The sequence below is a fragment of the Ursus americanus genome, chromosome 31, assembly GCF_024610735.1.
Source record: "Ursus americanus isolate L20-20 chromosome 31, mUrsAme1.1.p, whole genome shotgun sequence".
In the NCBI taxonomy this organism is placed as follows: Eukaryota; Metazoa; Chordata; class Mammalia; order Carnivora; family Ursidae; genus Ursus; species Ursus americanus.
This window is the reverse complement of record NC_142157.1, coordinates 31,485,351-31,504,784: the sequence shown is the minus strand read 5'-3', so window position 1 is coordinate 31,504,784 and position 19,434 is coordinate 31,485,351. Positions and strand designations below refer to the sequence as shown.

The 19,434-nt window shown below is 38.6% G+C and overlaps 1 protein-coding gene across 4 annotated transcripts in view; it reads left to right on the top strand.

Annotated features, from left to right (window-relative positions):
* Positions 1-19,434, top strand: part of PFKFB3 (6-phosphofructo-2-kinase/fructose-2,6-biphosphatase 3) — a 320,980-nt gene that overhangs the window by 287,203 nt on the left and 14,343 nt on the right. The gene's annotated exons all lie outside the window — the stretch shown is intronic.

Genomic DNA, 19,434 nt, shown 5'->3' with positions numbered 1-19,434 from the left:
TGATAACACCTGTTTTCTGGATATCTTGTTGGTCTGTTTTGATTTTCTCTTATTTATTGTGGTTTCTATTTTTGTTATCTTATATCCCCACATGCCTATTTTTATTTTTGACTGAGCACTGGACATTGTACGTGAGAACTACAGAAATAAATTGAACCCTACCATGACGCTGACTTTCTGTAGAGACGATTTAAGTTTGCTTCTGGCAATCATGTAGCAGTGCTAGTGGTCTGGGATTATTTTCATTCAGTTTCAATGACTTAGATTATTTAAAGCTGGGTTTTGGTTTTTGCTAAAACCAGTCTTCATTCACTCTTATTCTGAGGCTGTGCTTTCATCTTGGGGTCCCAACTCCAAGTATTTTTGAATTTCCAATCTTAGCAAGTACTAGATTCCCATTTTTTTTTGGTCCCTCAAGCACCATGAGATTGTCAAAAACATTGCTCAGCCTCTGAGCCATCTCTTCCAGAATCAGGACTTATCTCCAGGGAAAAAGTGGCACAGTACACCTGTTCCCCTATCTTCCTAAATGTAGCCTTGTAACTCCTTGCTGCTTTTTTAGCTCATCGGTCTTCAAGCAGATTATTTTTATAGGTAAAAACTATGCTAGGCATCCTCAGCAGGAAGCTTATCCTGAATTTTTAAGTCTTCCATTTTACTTCTTAAATCTACCAATAGGATTGTCCGTTTTAAATTCTTTAAGTGAACTAAATAAGTAAGACGAATAAAAGTTTTTCTTTCTTTTTTTAATGGCTGTGCCCTACCTGTAGATTTTGGTATTAGGATTTTGATTACTTCATAGAATTAAGCTTGGAAGATTTCTATATTTCTCCACTCACATAATTTTTAGAACATGTATGTTATATGTTTGTTAGACATTTAGTAAAATTTATTCATAAAAACACTAGGGCTGGATTATTTCTTATAATTGGCAGGTAATTTTGATTCCCTTTTCTACTTTTCTTGCAGTTTTTTAAAAAGATTAGGATTTTTTAGTTTTTAATTGTAAAAAGACACATAAAGTTTACCATCTTAACCATTTTAAAGTGTATGGTTCCCTGGCATTAAGTATAATTATTGTGTAACTATCATCACTATCCATCTCTGGAACTCTTCATCCTGCAGTATTGAAACTCTGTACTCATTAAACAAGAACTTCCTATTGTCCCCTCTCCTCAGCCCATGACAACCACTATTCCACTTTCTGTCTCTATGAATTTGATTATTGTAAGTAACTCATGTATGTTAATCATACCATATTGTCATTTTTGTAATTAGCTTATTTCACTTAGCATAATCCTCTAGGTTCATTTGTGCTGTAGCATGTGCTAGATTTTCCTTCCTTTTCAAGGCTGAATAATATTCCATTATATGTATATAATACATTTTGTTTATTCGTCTGTCACTGGACATTTGGGTTTCTTCCACTTCTTTGGCTATTGTGAAAAATGCTGCTACAAACATGGGTACACAAACATCTCTTGAAGAATGTGTTTCAATTTTTTTGAATATATAGAAGTGGAATTTCTGGCTCGTATGATAATTTTATTTTGAATTTTTAAAAATCATTCTACACTTAAGTTCACCAAAACTTACATTGTATTGAAGATGTCACTTGAAAGAAGATTTATTTATACAAAGTTCAATTTTAATGAGGTAAGCTTCAGGTTCTTTCTACATGCTTCTACAAAAAAGTTTACATAGAGGGCGCCTGGTCAGTCAAGCATCTGCCTTCGGCTCAGGTCATGATCCTGGAGTCCTGGGATCGAGCCCCACATTGGACTCTCTGCTCAGTGGGAAGTCTGGTTCTTCCTCTCCCTCCCCTCCCCCTGCTCATGCTCTCTCTCTCTCTCTCTCTCTCTCTCTCTGGCTCTATCTCTATCTCAAATAAATAAATAAAATCTTTTAAAAAACCAAAAAAAACCCCAAAGAAGTTTACATACATGTTTATCTTGAAAGAAAATGTTACTTTAAAGAAGGTTTATACACGGTATAACTTCCATGAGTTAAGCACAGAACTATTCTGATATGCTTCTACAAATACTTCCAAAAAATACTTATATCTTAATGCTAGAAGATGTTGTGAAAAGCTTTAAATACAGAGTAGTTTCGATTAGTTAGGCATATGACTATTCCCATATATTTCAACACATACTTTTAAAATGTTTTTATTTAAACTCCAGTTAACATATAGTGTAGTGTTAGTTTCAGGTGTTTAATATAGTGATTCAGCACTTTCATGCAACACCTGGTGCTATCACGACAAGGGCCCTCCTTAATCCCCATCGCCTACTTAATCTACCCCCGTCCGCCTCCCCTTGGGCAATCATCAATTTGTTCTCTATAGAGTCTGTTTCTTGGTTTACCTCTTTCTTTTTCCTCTTTGCTCATTTGTTTTTTTTTAAATTCCACATATGAGTGAAATCATATGATATTTGTCTTTCTCTGACCGACTTGTCTAACTTAATACTCTGTAGTTCCATCCATGTCATTGCAAATGGCAAGATTTCATTCTTTTTTATGGCTGAATAATATTCCATTGTATATATGCACCACATCTTCTTTATCCATTCATCAGTCAATGGATACTTGGTCTGCTTCCATAATTTTGCTATTGTAGATAATGCTGCTATAAACCTTGGGGTGCGTTCTTTTTTTCTTGATGACTCAATTTTGCTGGTCTTTCCAGAGGATTAGCTCTTAGTTTCAATAATCTTTTCTATTGTGTTTTTGTTTGCTTGTTTATTAGTCTCTATTTCATTTATTTCCACCCTGGTTTTTATTTCTTTTCTTATACTAACATTGGGATTTGTTTCTTTAGGTGTAAGTTTAGGTTATTTGAGACTTTTCCTATTTCTCAATGTAGGCCTGTATTGCTGGAAACTTCCCTCTCAGACTGCTTTGTCAGCATCCCAATGATTTTGGAGCATTGTGTTTTGATTTTTATTTGTCTCCATGTATTTTTTCATTTCCTGTTGATTTCTTCATTGACTCATTAGCTGTTTTGTAGCATGTTCTTTCGTCTCCACATTTTGGTGTTTTGTTTTTCCAGTTACCTTCTTGTAGTTGATTTCTAGTTTCATACCATTGTGGTCTGAAAAGAAGCTTGATAGGGTTTCACTCTTCTCAACTGTATTGTAGCTTGTTTTGTGGCCTAACATGTGATTTGTCCTGCAGAATGTCCCAGGTGCAGTTGAGAAAGATGTGTAGTCTGCTGGTTTTGGATGAAATATTCCCCTATATATCTATTAAGTTCATCTGGTCTAATGTGTCTTTCGAGGCCACTGTTTCCCTAATAATTTTTTGTCTGGATGATCTATCCATTGATGTAGGTGGGATGTCAAATTCCTCTACTATCATTTTATTGCTGTAAATCCCTTTCTTTGCATTTGTTAATATTTGCCTTATAACTTAGGTGCTTTTGTAATGGGTGCATAGGTATTTACAAGTGTTATATCTTCTTGTTGGATTGACCCCGTTGTCATTATGCAATGGCCTTCTTTGTCTCTTGTTACAGTGTTTTTTTAAAGTCTGTTTTTTTCTGGTGTTAAGTATCGTTACCCCCCACTTTCTTTTCATTTCCACCTAAATGGAATATCTTGTTCCATCCCTTTACTTTCAGGCTGCGTGTGTTTTTAGATATGAAGTGAGTCTCTTGTAGGCAGCATACAGATAGGTTTGTTTTTTTATTCATTTGTCCATCCCTTTTGGTTGGAGCTTTATTCCATTTACATTTTAAGTAATTACTAACAGGTTTTTATTTATTGCCACTTTGCTTATTGTTTTCTGGTTGCTTTCGTAGTTCTTTGTTTTTCTCTTGCTCTTCCTTTGTGACTGACTTTCTTTAATGTTCTTTGACCTTCCTTTCTCTTTATTTTTTGTGCCTCTATCATAGGTGGGTTTTTTTGTTTGTTTGTTTTTAAGATTTTGTTTATTTGAGAGAGAGAGGGGAGGGGAAGAGACAGACAGAGAGAACACAAGCACAAGCACAGGGAGGGACAGAGAGAGAAGTAGACTCCCTACTGAGCAGGGAGCCCAACATGAAGCTTGATCCCAGGACCCTGAGATCGTGACCTGAGCTGAACGCAGATGCTTAACCGATTGAGCCACCCAGGTGCCCCTGTCATAGGTTTTTGGTTTGTGGTTACCATGAGCTTCATATATAATGACTGAGATAGATAGATAGATAGATAGATAGATAGATAGATAGATAGATAGATAGATGATAGATAGATAGATAGATAGATAGATAGATAGATAGATAGATAGATATTATTTTAAGTTGGTGATCATTTAAGTTTGAATGCATTTCTGGGAGCACTACATTTACCCCCCTGACCGTGTTTTATATTTTTGATGTCATATTTTGTATCTTTTTACTTAGTTTATTTCTTAAGTAATTATTGTAGATTTAATTGACTTTACTACTTTTGTCTTTTAATTCTCATACTAACTTTATAAGTGATTGATTCACTGCCCTTTTTATATGTTTGCCTTTACCAGTAAGATTTTTTCTTTCATACGTTTGCTTTTGTATTTCTAGTTATGACGTTTTCTGCTTAAAGAAGTCCCTTATTATTTCTTGTAAGGCCTGTTTAATGATAATAAATTCCTTTAGCTTTTGCTTGTTTGAAATATATCTCCCCTTCAATTCTGAACAATAACCTTGCTGTATAGAGTGTTTCTGGTTGTAGGTTTTTTCTTTTCAGTACTTTGAATATGTCTCACCACTCACTTCTGGTCTGCTAAATTTCTGTGGAAAAATTAGCTGATAATTTTATGGGGATTTCCCTCTGTGTAATTAATTGCTTTCCCTTGCTGTTTTTACGATTCTCTCTTTATCTTTAATTTTTGACACTTCTATTCTGATGCATCTTGGCATATCTCTTTGGCTTCATCTTGTTTGGGACTCTTGCTTCCTGGACTGGGATGTCTGTTTCCTTCTTCAGATTAGGAAAGTTTTCAGCTGTTAGTCTTCAAGTAAGTTTTCTGCCTCTTTTTTTGTCGTTGTTCTTTCTGGAGTACTTATAATATGGATATTAGGATACTTCATGTCTCAGAAGTCCCTTAAACGACCCTCATTTGGCATGCCTGGGTGGCTCAGTAGGTTAAGCATCTGCCGTGAGCTTAGGTCATGATCCCAGAGTCCTGGGATCAAATCCCGTGCCGGGCTCCTTGTTCGGTGGGGAGCCTGATTCTCCCTCTGCCTGCCAGCCCCCCTGCTTGTGCTCTCTCTCTCTCTCTGACAAATAAATAAATAATATATAAAAATATATTTAAAAACACCCTCATTTCTTTTAATTCTCTTTTCTTTCTGCCACCTTGAACCTTCCTCTTCATTGTAGTTTGGATTTGTATTTCCATAATGATCAATTATGCTGACCCTCTTTTCATGTACTTGCTAGCCATTTGTGTATATGCTTTGGAGAAATATCTATTCAAGTCCTTTGCCTATTTTAAATCGGGTTACTTGTTTTTTGTTGTTGCTATTGAGTTGGGAGTTCTTTATTATTCTGGATATTAATCCCTTATGGGATATGTAGTTTATAGATATTTTCTTCCATTATGTAAGTTGCCTTTTCACTCTGTTGATTGTGTATTTTGATGCACAGAAGTTATTAATCTTGATTTAATCCAATTTATCTATTTTTACTTTTGTTACCTGTTCCATTGCTGTCATATCCAAGGTTTCACTGTCAAATTTAATGTGATGAAGATTTCTCCCTATGTTAGTTTTCTCCTAAGAATTTTATTGTTTTATGTCTTACGTTTAGGTCTTTGATCCATTTTAATTTTTGTATGTGGCGTAAGATAAGGGTCTAACTTTATCCTTTTGCATGTGAATATCCAGGTTTCCCAATGTCATTTTTTGAATTGACTGTCCTTTCTCCATTGAATAGTGTTAGCATCTTTGTTGAAAAACTATGTAGCCATAGATGTGAGGGTTTATTTCAGGGCTCTCTCGTGTATTCCATTGGTTTATATATCTGTTTAGGCGGTACCACACTGTTTTGATTACTGTAGCTTCCAAATAAGTTTTGCAACCATGAAGTATGTAAGATGTTTAATTTTCTTCTTATTCATGATTTTCTTTTGGCTATGCAGGGTCCCTTAATACTCCATATCTGTCTTAGATGAATTTTTTTCTATTTCTGCAGAAACTGTTCTTGGGACTCTAATAGCGTTTGCGATAAATCTGTAGATAATTTTGGGAATGTTGACATCTTAACAATATTAGGCCTTCCAATTCATAAACATGAGATGTTGAATTTATTTATGTCTTTGTTTTCTTTCGGCAATATGTTGTAGTTTTCAGTGCACATACCTTTTATCTCTTTAGTTAAGTTTATACTTAAGTGTTCTATTCTCTTCGATGCTGCTGTAAGTAGAATTGTTTTCTTAATTTCTTTTTTAGATTGTTTATAGTCAATATACAGAAATACAATGGCTTTTTGTGTGTAGATTTTGTATCCTGAAATTTTGCTTAATTTATCTATTATTATAATAGTTTGTATGTGTGGGGGGGTTCTACATATAAGATCATGTTATCTGCAAACAGAGATAATTTTACTTCTTCGTTTCCAATTTTGTTGCCTTTTATTTCTTTTCTTGCCTGATTGCTCTGGCTAGGATTTCTAGTGCTCTGTTGAATAGAAGTGGCAAAAGCAGGCATCCTTGTCTTATTCCTGATCTTAGAGGAAAAGCTTTCAGTCTTTCCCTATTGAATATGATATTAGCCTTGGGATTTTCATATATGGCTTTTATACCTTGAGACAGTTTTCTTCTATTTCTAGTTTGTGCTATTTCTAGTTTGTCTAGTATTTTTGTTTAATCCTGAAAGGGTATTGAATTTTGTCAAATGATTGTCCTATATTGTTGAGATGATTATGTGTTTTTCCTCCTTCATTCTGTTTATATGGTGTATCACATTAATTTTTATATGTTGAACCATCCTTGCATAAATAAATCCCACCTGGCCAAGATTATTGGATTTTTTTTTAAAAACCTATTTCATGAAGCCAATTTTAATGATTTATGTTTTTTTTCTAGGAAATGATCCATTTTGTTTAGATTTCCAAATTTATTGAGATGTCATTATACATATTTTTATAACTTTAATATCTATAATTTCTTTTTGTTTTTGTAATTATAATCAGTGATCTAAATTATTAACAAGTAGTCAAATAGTTGTTTACTTAAAAAACAAAAATTTGAATTTAATCGTAAAGTATACTACATAAAATTAATTTCTGTTTTTTTCTCTTTTTCAATTTTTAAGGCTTCTTTGCTATTATTTTTATGATTTCTTCTTAGGTAGTTCATTTTTAAGTACCTTTTTTTTTTATACCTGAAACTAAAATACTTTTAATGTGGAAATTTTCACATACATGGAAGTGGAGATGATGCTACAAAAAAACAAAACAAAACAAACAAACAAACAAACAAACAAAAAACAAAACCAAAAAAACAAACCAAAAAACCAAAAACCAATCCCTGGACATCAGTCACCTAGTTTCAACAGACATCAAGTTTCTGTTGGATGCGTTTCATCTTCTTTCCTCTACATTTAAACTTTTTCTTTCTGGAATATTTTAAAGCAAATCCCAGATGTCATATTTTTCACTTGAATACTTTAGTTTGTATTTCTAGCAGATAAGGACTTTTTTTTTTTTTGCTGTTTTTTTTTAAATTAAACCCCAAGTTTCATTTATTTATCTTCCCTGTTTTATAATATATGAACTTAAGTCACACACTTTTCTTTGTGTACTTTTATGGCACATCCCATAGATACTAACCTATATATTCTTATTGTCATTCATTTCTAAATAATTTTTAAAATTTCATTTTGATTTTCTCTTTAATCTAGAGGTCTGTTTTAAAAACCCCATGTAGATAGAATATTGTTGATATCTTCCTACTGCTACTTTCTAATTGTGGTCAGTGGCTACACCCTCTCACTTTTGCTTTGTAGAATTTGTTGACATTTTCATTGGCAGATTTTAAGAATAACAATAGCATATACCTCTTGAGTATTTATAATGTGTCCTAAGTATTTTCCATATGTTAACTCATTTAATTCTCATACTAACTCTGTGAAGTAGGGTATATTTTTCCTTGGAAAGAGTGTATATTCAATATTTATTGACTTTTAAGTTCTTTTTTTTATATATTAAGTCAAGCTTCTTTGCTGTTGAAATATTCTCTGCCCTTCCTTTTCCTTGTTTACTAAGACGTGGGTATTTTAATGCTTCCCATTGTGACAATGAATTTATCTTTCTTTATTCTACCAGTTTTGTTTTTTATTCTCCTTTGAAGTCTGTATTTTTGCCTGTATTTTCATGTTTTTCTTCATGTATTTGAATATATTTGTTTCAGCTCTGTTTTGTGCGGCATCGCTATGACTATATCTGAGTTGTTCTTTTCTTCCCACTGTTCCTTTTTTCCTGACCTCCTTCACCTTTCTTTTCTTTTACATTTGACTAGTATGTCTTTTCTTATCCTTTTTTTCCTTCAAAATTTCTTGTTGTCTGTTATGGCTCTACCCCTCTTAAGAAGAATTTGACAGACTTTTTTTTTCCTTTATCAACCTGAAACTCTTTATCTTTTAGTAGAAAGATTTAACTCGTTGGCATTTATTATAATTAGTGGCATGCTTGAATTTATTTTTCCCTTTTACTCTTCCTCTTTTGTAATTGTTTTCTTAAACTTTATTTGTTCTATTTTTCGTTTCTAATTGTTTGTAAGTAAAACAGCCTATTTCTAATCTTCTGGTGCTTTCCATTATATTAAAAAAAACATTTAAGCCTAGTGTACTTTCTACCTCTAATTTTTAATAGATGTAGGTAAATTATTGTCTCTTCTTTCAAGTTTCCTTAGGTTTCCTACTCTTTGGCCACTTCACTATTTCCATTAAGTTCATCTTTACTAGGGATGAATAATGAACAGACTGCTGTATTTCCTTCACAAAAGCTAATTCCTCCCGTGAGTGAACGTGTCTTTGGATTTACAGTCTACTGACATTTTAAGTATCTTATTTGGAATTTCAGAGTGAATATTCTGACTTGGGTAGACCTATGTTGATATTTTTAATATAGTCAGTGGGTCTTAAGCCAGCAAATGCTTATCCTTCTGAATTTACGTGTGTGTGTGTGTGTGTGTGTGTGTGTGTGTGTGTGTGTGTGTGTATTTTTATTTTTTAATTTTTTTAGGGATCATCTTTGTTAGAATATGTGAAGAGGATCAGGGGTCTCAGTATTGATGATATTTGCCTCATGTTCTAGAAAAATGCTTGATGGGCAAAGAGATTGAATCAAATGGCTAAGAGGGAATTTTGGGATCGTATCAGCATTTTAGTTATATTGTTTTCCTGTCTTTACATCGTGATTGATTATTGAGAGTTGACCTTTTTGGAGATAAGGAAGAGGAATGAGGTCTTTATAATGGTACTTCTACTTAGTATTTCATATGTGCGTTCACTACATATTTATTGAGCACCTGTGATGTCCTGGGCGATTCCAGGGGATGAAGGTTTCCTCACTTTCCCTGTCCTCAAGGAGTTCAGCCTGGTGGCAGAGACAGTCCAGTATAAGAAGGGCCATGGGAGAGGTGTGCAGAGGGTGCTAATGAAGCCTTAAGTGGAAGGCCTCTAACTTGGCCAGATAGAGTCAGGAAATGTTTCTCAGACAAGGCAATTTTGGATTGAGAATTGCAAGATGGTTAGGATTGGTCAAGCCAAGAAGTGGCAACACGATTCTAGGCATGTTTAACTGCATGTTTGAAGCCAAGAAGTGAGCAAGAGCAGGATTCCATGGATGGCAAGTGGCTGAAATTAGGAAGTAGGTGGAGGGGTGTGTGTGGAAAATGAGGATGGAGAGGGAGGCAGGACCCAGATGTGAAAGAAAATAAGGAACTATAACACCCAGGGTTATTAATTTAGGCTCAACAGGGAGACTTCAGGGAGTCCACACCCCCCTTTGACATCGTATGACAAATTGCATTCACAAAAGGTCAGAACCATTGCTTTAAAGGTACCTAAGAAGGAGAAATAGGAATGACACAATCATATTAACCTGTTAGAATGATCTTGGCTGCTCTGAAGATGCGTTACAGGGGTCAGCACTGTGGCTGGGAGACCCTTAGGGCAGTCTGGCTTAGTCCAGGCAGGAGGAAATGAGAGTTGGAACTAAGATTAGACAGCAGAGGTGGAGGGGAGAGGCAGACAAGATAAGACCTGGGGTCTGATATATATGGAGGAGAGAAGGTGGCATGCAGGAGGACCCTAAAGTTTCCACCTTGAACTCCAGGGTGTATGGGTTGTGGTGACCTTCCCTGAGATTTGTATGACACTGTGGAGTTTATGCAGTATCTTTATCTAATGTCTTTAAAGTCCTTGCTTCTGTAGTGTCTTATTCTCTGCATATTGCGAATGTGCAAACCATGTCATGAAGACCTTAAATGGTCTTTCCAAAGTCACTCAAAACCATGTTTTCTGACATTAAGTCTAGTGTTCTATCTACCATACCATGGCCACGCCATGTCAAGGCAGCATTGGGGGCAAAATAAAAAGGACTCATTGCAACTATTACTAATGGTCTGTCTATGATTCAATGATTTTTTATGGAAGTAATTTCAAATTTGCAAATATTGCAAAAACAAAAATAATACAAAGAATACCCAAACACCCATCATTGGATTCACCTATTTTTAACATTTTGCCCCATTTGCTTTATCATTTGTTCTCTCAGTATTTTTTACAAGCCATTTGAAAGTAAGTGACATACATTATGGCTCTTTATCCCTAAACACCTCAGTGTATATTTCCTAAGAATGAAGATAACCTCTTTCAAAATTATAGTTGAGTGATAAGCTTCATAAATTTACAGTGATACTGCCCCTTAGCTAGTATACCTTCCATATTTCAATTTTACCCTTTGACACAATAACGGTATATTTTCTCTGCAGTACAGGGTCCAGTCTAGGGGCAGGCTTTGCATTTAGTTGTCATGATTCTTTAGCCTCCTTTAATCTGAACATTTCCAGTCTTTGTCTTTTATGGCTTTGATAATTTTGAATAATATTCTCCTCTCTTTCTCAACTTAAAAAAAAAAAATAGAACGTTTTACATCTTGTACTCATCTGATGTTTTCTCCTAAGGATTATATTGAGGTTAGGCATTCACGGCTGGAATACCACAGAGGTGATGTGTCCTTCTTAGCGTAGATGGTCTGGAAGGTCGTGATAGTCTCCTGTCCCTCACTGGTGATGTCACCTTTGGTTACCGGTCAAGGTACTGTCCAATTTGTATACCACCTAATCACTGGTTGGGTTTTTTTCTCCTTTCCTTGCAACTAAGAAGCCATTTGTGGAAAGGCACTTTATGACAGTGCAAATATTCTGCTCCTCATCACACTTCCCCCCTAGATTTAGCATCCATAGATGGTTCTTGCCTGCTCCAAATGACTGCTTTCCAGTGCTGGTACTGTCTCCCTATTTACCAGTCAGCTCTCAGCCTTCTACTTCTTCACTTATTTATCTATTTGTTATTGGTTTTATGGACTAACACATTCCTCATTGTCGGTGATGTATAATTCATTGCTATACTGAATTATCTTGATGCCCAAACTGTCCCTAATGTGATCAGTGGGAGCCCCTTCCATCTGGAGCCCTGTGACACACTCCCATCATTTCTTTTGAGCACTTCATTACTTTGTGGTATGACAAGATGTCCTGGCTTACATCACGCCAACCCTTTAATCAGCCATTTCTCTAAGGAACTCTGGTTCCTTTAATGAAGAATGGTATTGGAGACTAAGACCCAGGTGCTCATTGCCACTGGATGTCCTTAATCCTTGGCCTTTTCAGCAGAAAGAGCTGAGAGTATTTACCTATGAGACATACATACTCGTGTATACGCACATATATACACACATGTGCACACATATATATCAGCACAGAAACAAGCTTACACCCCAACATGTATATATGTTAGAAATCATGAGCCCATACTGATTCCTTCAATTCCAGTTTACCAGCTAGGTTCTTTCTCATCTTTCCCCCTTCCGTCTCTGCATGTCCCTTCTTCCACAGTGAGAACTTTGGCTTCCAGTGTCAACACATTCAACCACTTGTTCAACCCTGTATTACATCTAAAGCACTGTCAGAATTGCTTTGCTGATACTAGCGTAGTTAAAACAAAATACTGAAAAGGAGTTCCGGACTCGTTTGCAATTCTTCAGTCCATTCTTCCTGGACTCAGGGTATTTGTTTAAATACTGTGCTCTTGAGTTCCTTGGATTTAGTTTTCTTTCTTTCTCTTCCTTTTCTTTTTCCCTCCTTACTACCTTTCTTTCCTTCTTCTTCAATGAGGTTTGAACTACAATTGGATTGATCTGTTTTAGTTTGCCATCAGTTATAGATCTTTATCCCCCTTCCTACTCTTCTCTACTCTGATTTAATCTTTGTTTTTGAATATGTAGAATGTCAGCATACTTTTTTTTTAACTCTCGTGGGTTTTAATTTTTTAAATATTTGCTAATTGTTTAAAAATATTTCTTAATACAGGACATATATCTATATAGATATAAACATGTAGTTATTTTGTTTTGCATGTCTTTTTTTATATTTTTAAAATTGTCTTCCGTGTACTTTCTAAAGTCAAAACTGTAATACGTGTTCTTAGAGAATGCCATTCTCTCCCAAATCTTCTGTCACTTACATCCTTGCAGGTAACTACCTTTGGCTTGTCCTTCCTGCGCTTCTTCCTGCAATGATAAGTCAATGTGTTTAGCTTTTCCCTTTTTTAAAAAAAAACACAGAAAACTATATACAGTTGACCCTTGAACAACATTGGTTTGAACTGCACTGGTCCATTTGCGTGCGGATTTTTTACAGTACGCGCTGTAAATGTATTTTTTCTTCCTTATCATTCTCTTTTTTTTCCCCAAGATTTTATCTATTTCTTTGACAGAGAGAGAGAGTGAGAGAGAAGGAGAACACAAGCAAGGGGAGCAGCAGGCAGAGGGAGAGGGAGAGGCAGGCTCCCCACTCAGCAGGGAACCCGATGTGCGGCTCGATCCAGGACCCTGGGATCATGACCTGAGCTGAAGGCAGATGCTTAACTGACTGAGCCACCCAGGTGCCCCTTCATTATCGTTCTCTTAATGACATTTTCTTTTCTCTAGCCTCCTTTACCATAAGAACACAGTATATAATACATATAACATGCAAATTATGTGCTAATCGACTGGTGAATATCAGTGGCAGGCTTCCAGGCAACTGCAGCCTATTGTAATGCTTTTGGAGAGTCAAAAGTTATATGCAGATTTTCAGCTGCAGGGGAGGGTGTTTGGTGCCCCAACCATGGTGCTATTCAAGGGTCAACAGTATATTCTTGCACTTTTCTTTTTTCACCTACCACTATCTCCTGCAAAGCCCTCCCCATCAATTCTTAGAGATCTTTCTTTATTAGAGTAGGCAAATGTTTTTTTGAATAAGTTTTGAGTAATAGCTTGACTTTGGATCATGGACTTCATTTACATAATTTTAGGCTACAGATAATAGCAAAACAAAATAATTTTAGCTAAGAATTTAGGTATGGCACAATACCAGACTCCTGGAAAGCGCCTCCTGCCCCCTTCCCCCAGCCACCTTCTTCTCAGAACCTCTTCTAGCTCACTCTTCCCCAACCTGACATCTGATCATGTTGCTTCCCTACTGCTCACCTCCTGTTTTCTGCAGGATCAAGTCTAGCCCCCTGGGCTGTGACATGCCGGCAGGCCTGCCTACTGCCCCTTTGCTCTTCACTTCATATTTTCCGGACGTTCCTTTGTTCCCCAAATCTACCTCACCATTCATGTCACTTTAAATGCCTCTTCACCAGGAAGGCCCTCCTTGACTCATTATTCAATTTACTCCCCCTCAACCCCACGCTCATGCACTCCCAACATACCCTGTGTTTCCTACTTTATATTTATCATGATGAAAATTGTGTGTTTGACTACTGCACATGCCACAAAGGTACAAATTGTGCGTCTTCCTCGGTGATTCATTCCCTCATATCTAGCATATTTGACCTATGTTCTGTATTCATTGAATGCTGTGGAATTAAACTTCAAGACCGAATGTGCTCCAGGCTTTCTGAATGAATGAATGAATGAATGAATGAATGAATGAATGAATGAATGAATAAATGAATGGATGAATGAGTGAAATGGTGCCAAGCACTCATTTAGGGTGATAAGGTATATGATGTTATACTTCATTAATCAACAAATAATAATTTGTTGTTATTCCCTGTGGCACTGTTGGAAGGGAAGCCTATGGGTACTATGGCAGGAATTGTCATAACGTGTGGATATCATTATGGTGCCTAGAACCTCATGGTGACCTTCCCATGGAAGTCTAATCTTGAGGTCAGATGTTGGACATACCAGTTTGCTAAGACTGCATTTCCATTTCCTGCCCCCTTCTGTCCTAGGGCTCTGCCATTACCTAGTGCTGGCGAGGGTTTTCTCTACACATTCCAAATGAGAAGGCTATGAAGACAAAGGATAGCTAGTCCTTTCTATTCTGTTGTGCCTCCAGTTTCTGTAAAGAGTTTGCTCTCTCTTCCTCCCTCACACTGCTATGGGTGAAAATATGTCACGAAACTCACAGATTTAGTACTTCTGAAGATCAGCAAATTGCAACATCTAAAAAGGTAGTTTTCCTCCTCCCTGCCTCCTCTTTTGTGCCTTTTCCTCCCTTTCAGTGATCTTGGGTGATCACATGTTTCTGGTCACAGAAGAAGACGGACTGGCTCATTCCAAGTTCTTAGCAACTCTAACCACGCATCAGTCTGTGGGATCTTATTTTTGGTAGGAGTGTTTTGAACTGTAAGGAGGGTTTTCAGGCAGCCCTAGGGTCACACTCCATGGATAATGACACACACTTGGGGCAACCTTGCTTAGGCACCCTGTCCAGCCCTAGCACCAGTCATCTGTGTGATAAGAGGGCTCTCATCTCAGCCTTTGGTCACTGAATGTCTCTCCCTGAAGCCTGAGGAGCAAACTAATTGGCCGGGCTATCTAAAGTGCCACAGACATTCAGCTTTGGAGAGTGTCTTGGTCTGTTTGGACTGCTATCGCAAAACACCACACACTGGGTAGCTCGCACACAACAGAAATATGTTTTTCACCGTTCTGGAGACTGAAAGTCTGAGATCAGGCTGCCAGCAGGGTCAGGTTCTGGTGAAGGCTCTCTTTTGGGTAGCAGATGGCCATCTTCTTGCTGTCTGCTCACATGGTGCCAAGAGCAGAAGAACTCTCTGGCATCTCTTTTACAAGGACACTAATGCCACTCATGAGGGCTCCACCATCCTGGCCCAGTTACCTGCCAAAGGCAACCTCCTAACACTGTCCTAACACCATCACATTAGGCGTTAGGTTTCAACATATGAATTTTGCGGGGGACAAAGTCTGTAGCAGAGGGGTGAACAGGATTTGAACACCCCCTTTATGGAACTTGGCGACGTGGCTCAGGAAAACAATTACAGGGGAGAGAATTCTCATAATCAGTATGATTAGATACTGATCCCCAGCATCGGCGCATAGGTGCTGTAACTCCCTCTGGGTGGGGAAGCCACGTCTTTAAGCTAATGCTACATCACCTCCATTTTGTAACTTGCTCTGCTTGGAAGGGATTGCTTGTGCTGCTCTCCGCTGGCCTGGAAGGGAGGGAAGGGCACAGTGCTCTACATAGTTTCTCATTACCGCATCCTCTGTAAATAGACTGACTTGTCCGGACAATGGGTAAAGCATCTTGGAGGGAGGAGTGAGACTAGCATGGCAGCTGCGCACGCTGGCCTGCCCACCCCTGCTTTTGTTACTGGTAAGTGACAAAAGTGAGGAAAAATGAGAGAAGGTGCTGGAGAGAGAGACTTGCTAGATTGTCCCCTGAGGCCAGTGACAGTGGCTCTTCCGTGCCGACAAGGTGGGATGTAGGTTCAATAAGGGAATGGTTGGTGGCGTAACATGGAGGGAATGGCCCCACATGGAAAGAGTTAGTTTGGAAAGGGAGAGAGTTAGGAAAAAGCATGTTGTCAGGATAAAAGTTGGAGCTTTGAAATTAGACCTGGGTCCAAATTCTGCCTTGACTAATTAGCTGTAAAATGGGGCAGTGAAATGGGTATATAATTATAATACCTGACTCATGGGGTTCTGTGTGTATCTTCTCTCTTCCCTGATACATAAGATGCTTAATAAGTATTGTTTCTTCACCCAAATCCCCTTTTCCAAGCCAAAGCTCTGGTGTGGAAAGTTTGGAATCTTTATCTTGCTCTGTATCATTGAGGAAGCAATGGATGGGGTTACAAAGACCCAGAAGGAGGAGCTCAGAAATGGCCTTCTCCCTCCATCATTCTCCAGCTGTGACTTTGCGGGGGAGCACGTGTCTTCCAGAACCTTTTGTTTCCTTAAATGCAAACTGAGGGGTTTGGATAGCTGAGTATCTCCAGTTCTGAAATGTAATGGAGTCCTTTATAATTTCAGGGGGCTGTGGCCATCCGCCTCCATGCCCCCTTTCTGGGAAGATGATTGACCATCCAGAGAAGAGGGTGAGGCTCCGTGATCAAGGCTACAAGTTTGTTCTCTGGAAATCAGAATCTGTATTACGTTAGCAAAACACTTTCATCCCATTTCAGACCATCACACACTGCTATAAATAGACTACATAAGTATATATGAATGTTTTAAGTATGCTTTTGTCACAGAAGCTGTGACATGAAATGAACAAAGAAACCAAAATGGACACAGATTTATTCTCAGAGTTCCCACACACATCTGGAGGGAATGTGTGTAAGATTTACAGTTATACAAGGCGAAGATGTCTGGAAAAAATAGAGCTTCCTTTAAAAGAAATGGTGGGCTTGTGACCCAGAGACCATGAGTTTGTGAGCGTGAGATTAGAGGTCTTAGTCATTTTTCTGCATCAGAAGGAAGCTCACTTCTTCTGAATAGGCCAAGAATACTGCCTTGGCCAAAAATAAAACTAGTCTCAAATTCATTCTAGACATCAGTGTAACAAACACATTAAAATACTGAGAACTTGTTGGAAGCCCCGTTGGGCTGATTCGTCAGCCCAGCCAGAATTAACGGGATGCAGCCACAACATATCTTTGTTGTGATGGGAGGAATGGGTACTTGCTCTCCCTCTTCCGCTAGCAGCGTAAGTGGGGGCCTCTTCTGGGGCAGGGATAGGTTTCTGCGTTCTCTGCATGCAGGCATCCAGCGTTGTGGCCTTCTCATCAAGGAACAGCAGAAAGTTCTTTGTCAACAGTCTTCCAGAACCCCAGGGCCTCTACCCAGGCACGGGGAAGCCAAGGTACGGGGGAGCCAAGTGCTCGAAGGCTGATTCTGGCTCAGCTACTCTGTCACTCCATCTTCCTGGTCGATGCTTTTGTCCTCTTAGCATCTTCCTTCTGTAAAAACCAAATCAGCTTTTCTGGCATTGATGCCTCAGGGACCTACTGGTGCAAAAAAGGCTCAGGAGATGAACGTGCTTCTTCATTCATTAAATAGAACCTCACTCACGTGAAATAAGCAGCTGACAAAACATGTATAAGGCTAGTTTCATATAGAGAGATCATTTACCTCATTGTATTGCGTTTGAGGTTCTTTTTTAAAATTAAAAAGAAAATTTCCCCAGCGATACTGAGGTGTAATTGACAAACTTGTGTATGTGTAAGGTGCACAACTTGATGTCTTGATACACATATACATTGTGAAGTTTCACCACAAGCTCATTAACGTATGTATTTCCTCACATATTTACCTGCGTGTGTGTGTGTGTGTGTGTGTGTGTGTGCGTGTGTAGTGAGAACACTTCAGATCTACTCTCTTAGCAGATTTCAAGTACACAAGACAGCGCTGTTAACCATGGTCACATTGCTCTAGGTTAGAACTCCAGAACTTGCTTATTTTGCATAACTGCAGCTTTGTATCCCATGTCCGGAATCTCCCCATGTCCTTCTTGCCCCAGCCCCAGGCAGCCATCATGCTACCGTCTGCTTCTACGAGTGTGAGCGTTTTGAATTCCGTATGTAAGTGAGGTCATGTAGTATTCTCTGGGTTATTTCCCTTGGTATAATGTCCTCCAGATTCACCCGTGTGGTTGCAAATAGCAGAATTTTCTTTTTGAAGGCTGAATAACATACGTCATAGAGACGCACTCTACTCTCTCATCCATTCCTCCATTACTGGGCGTTTAGGTCGTTTCCGTATCTGGCCAGTGTGAATAATGCTACAGCGAACATAGGCGTGCAGGTCTCTCTGAGGAACTGATTTCATTGTCTTTGGACACATATGCAGGAGTGGCAGTACTGGATCTTTTAAGGTAGCTCTATTTGTCGCTTTTTGAGGACCCTCCATGCCGTTCTCCACAGCGGCTGCACCAGCTTGCACTCCCACCAGCAGTGCGTGCGGGTCCCTCTTCTCCGCCTCGCTTACGCTTATTTCTGGCCTTTTTGATACGAGCCATTCTGAGACAGGCACGAGGTGGTTTCTTATTGTCGTTTCGATTTGCGTTTCCGTGACGATGAGTGATGTTGAGCACCTTTTCTTCTGCCTTTCGGCCATCCGTATGTCTTCTTTTGAGAAATGTCTATATATGTCCTTTGACCATTAAAAAGATTTATTTTTCTATTGAGTAGTATGGGTTCCTTATATAGTTTGGGGATGAGCCCCTTAGCAGGGGTGTCTGCTGCGGTGGAAGGGCTGCCGGGGTCCTTGGTGTGCAGGCTTTGGAGTCTCCTACTCTCCTTTTCCTCCTCCGGGCGACACTGTGCCCAGGGGCTGCCTCGCTGCTGAGCGCTGCCAGGAGGAGGAACAGAGGGGCCAGGAAACACACCACTGCAGCTGACCCTTGAACTGCACGGGCCCACAGATATGCGGATGTATTTATTTATTTTTAATAAATACTGTACTGTAAATGTATTTTCTCTTCTTCATGATCTTCTTAACACTTTTTTTTCTAGCTTACTTTATGGTAAGAATACAGCATATAATATACCATATACATAAATATACCAAACAAGTGTTAATCGAGTGTTTATATTATCAACAGTAGCTATTAACAGTTAAGTTTTGGGAGAGTCAGTAGTTCCTCATGGATTTTTGACTGCTCAGACGTTCGTGCCCCTACCCCCCCCCCCCCCACTGCTGAAGTGGGTGGACTCTACTTTTCTATGTGGCCATCCTTGGTTTTTTGTCCTCCGCTGTGTTGTTGCCGCTTCTCAGTTTACTCAGGAGCCCCCCCCACCCCCGAGCCGTTTGCCTGCCAGAGTGGTTGTTCACGCATTGTCTTTCTGGAAGTGTGAGGGCTGAGACCTCAGACCTCCTACTCAGATGATATGATCTTACGTGCAGGGGAAACTCTGAGTGGGTCTTCGCTTCAGAAAAT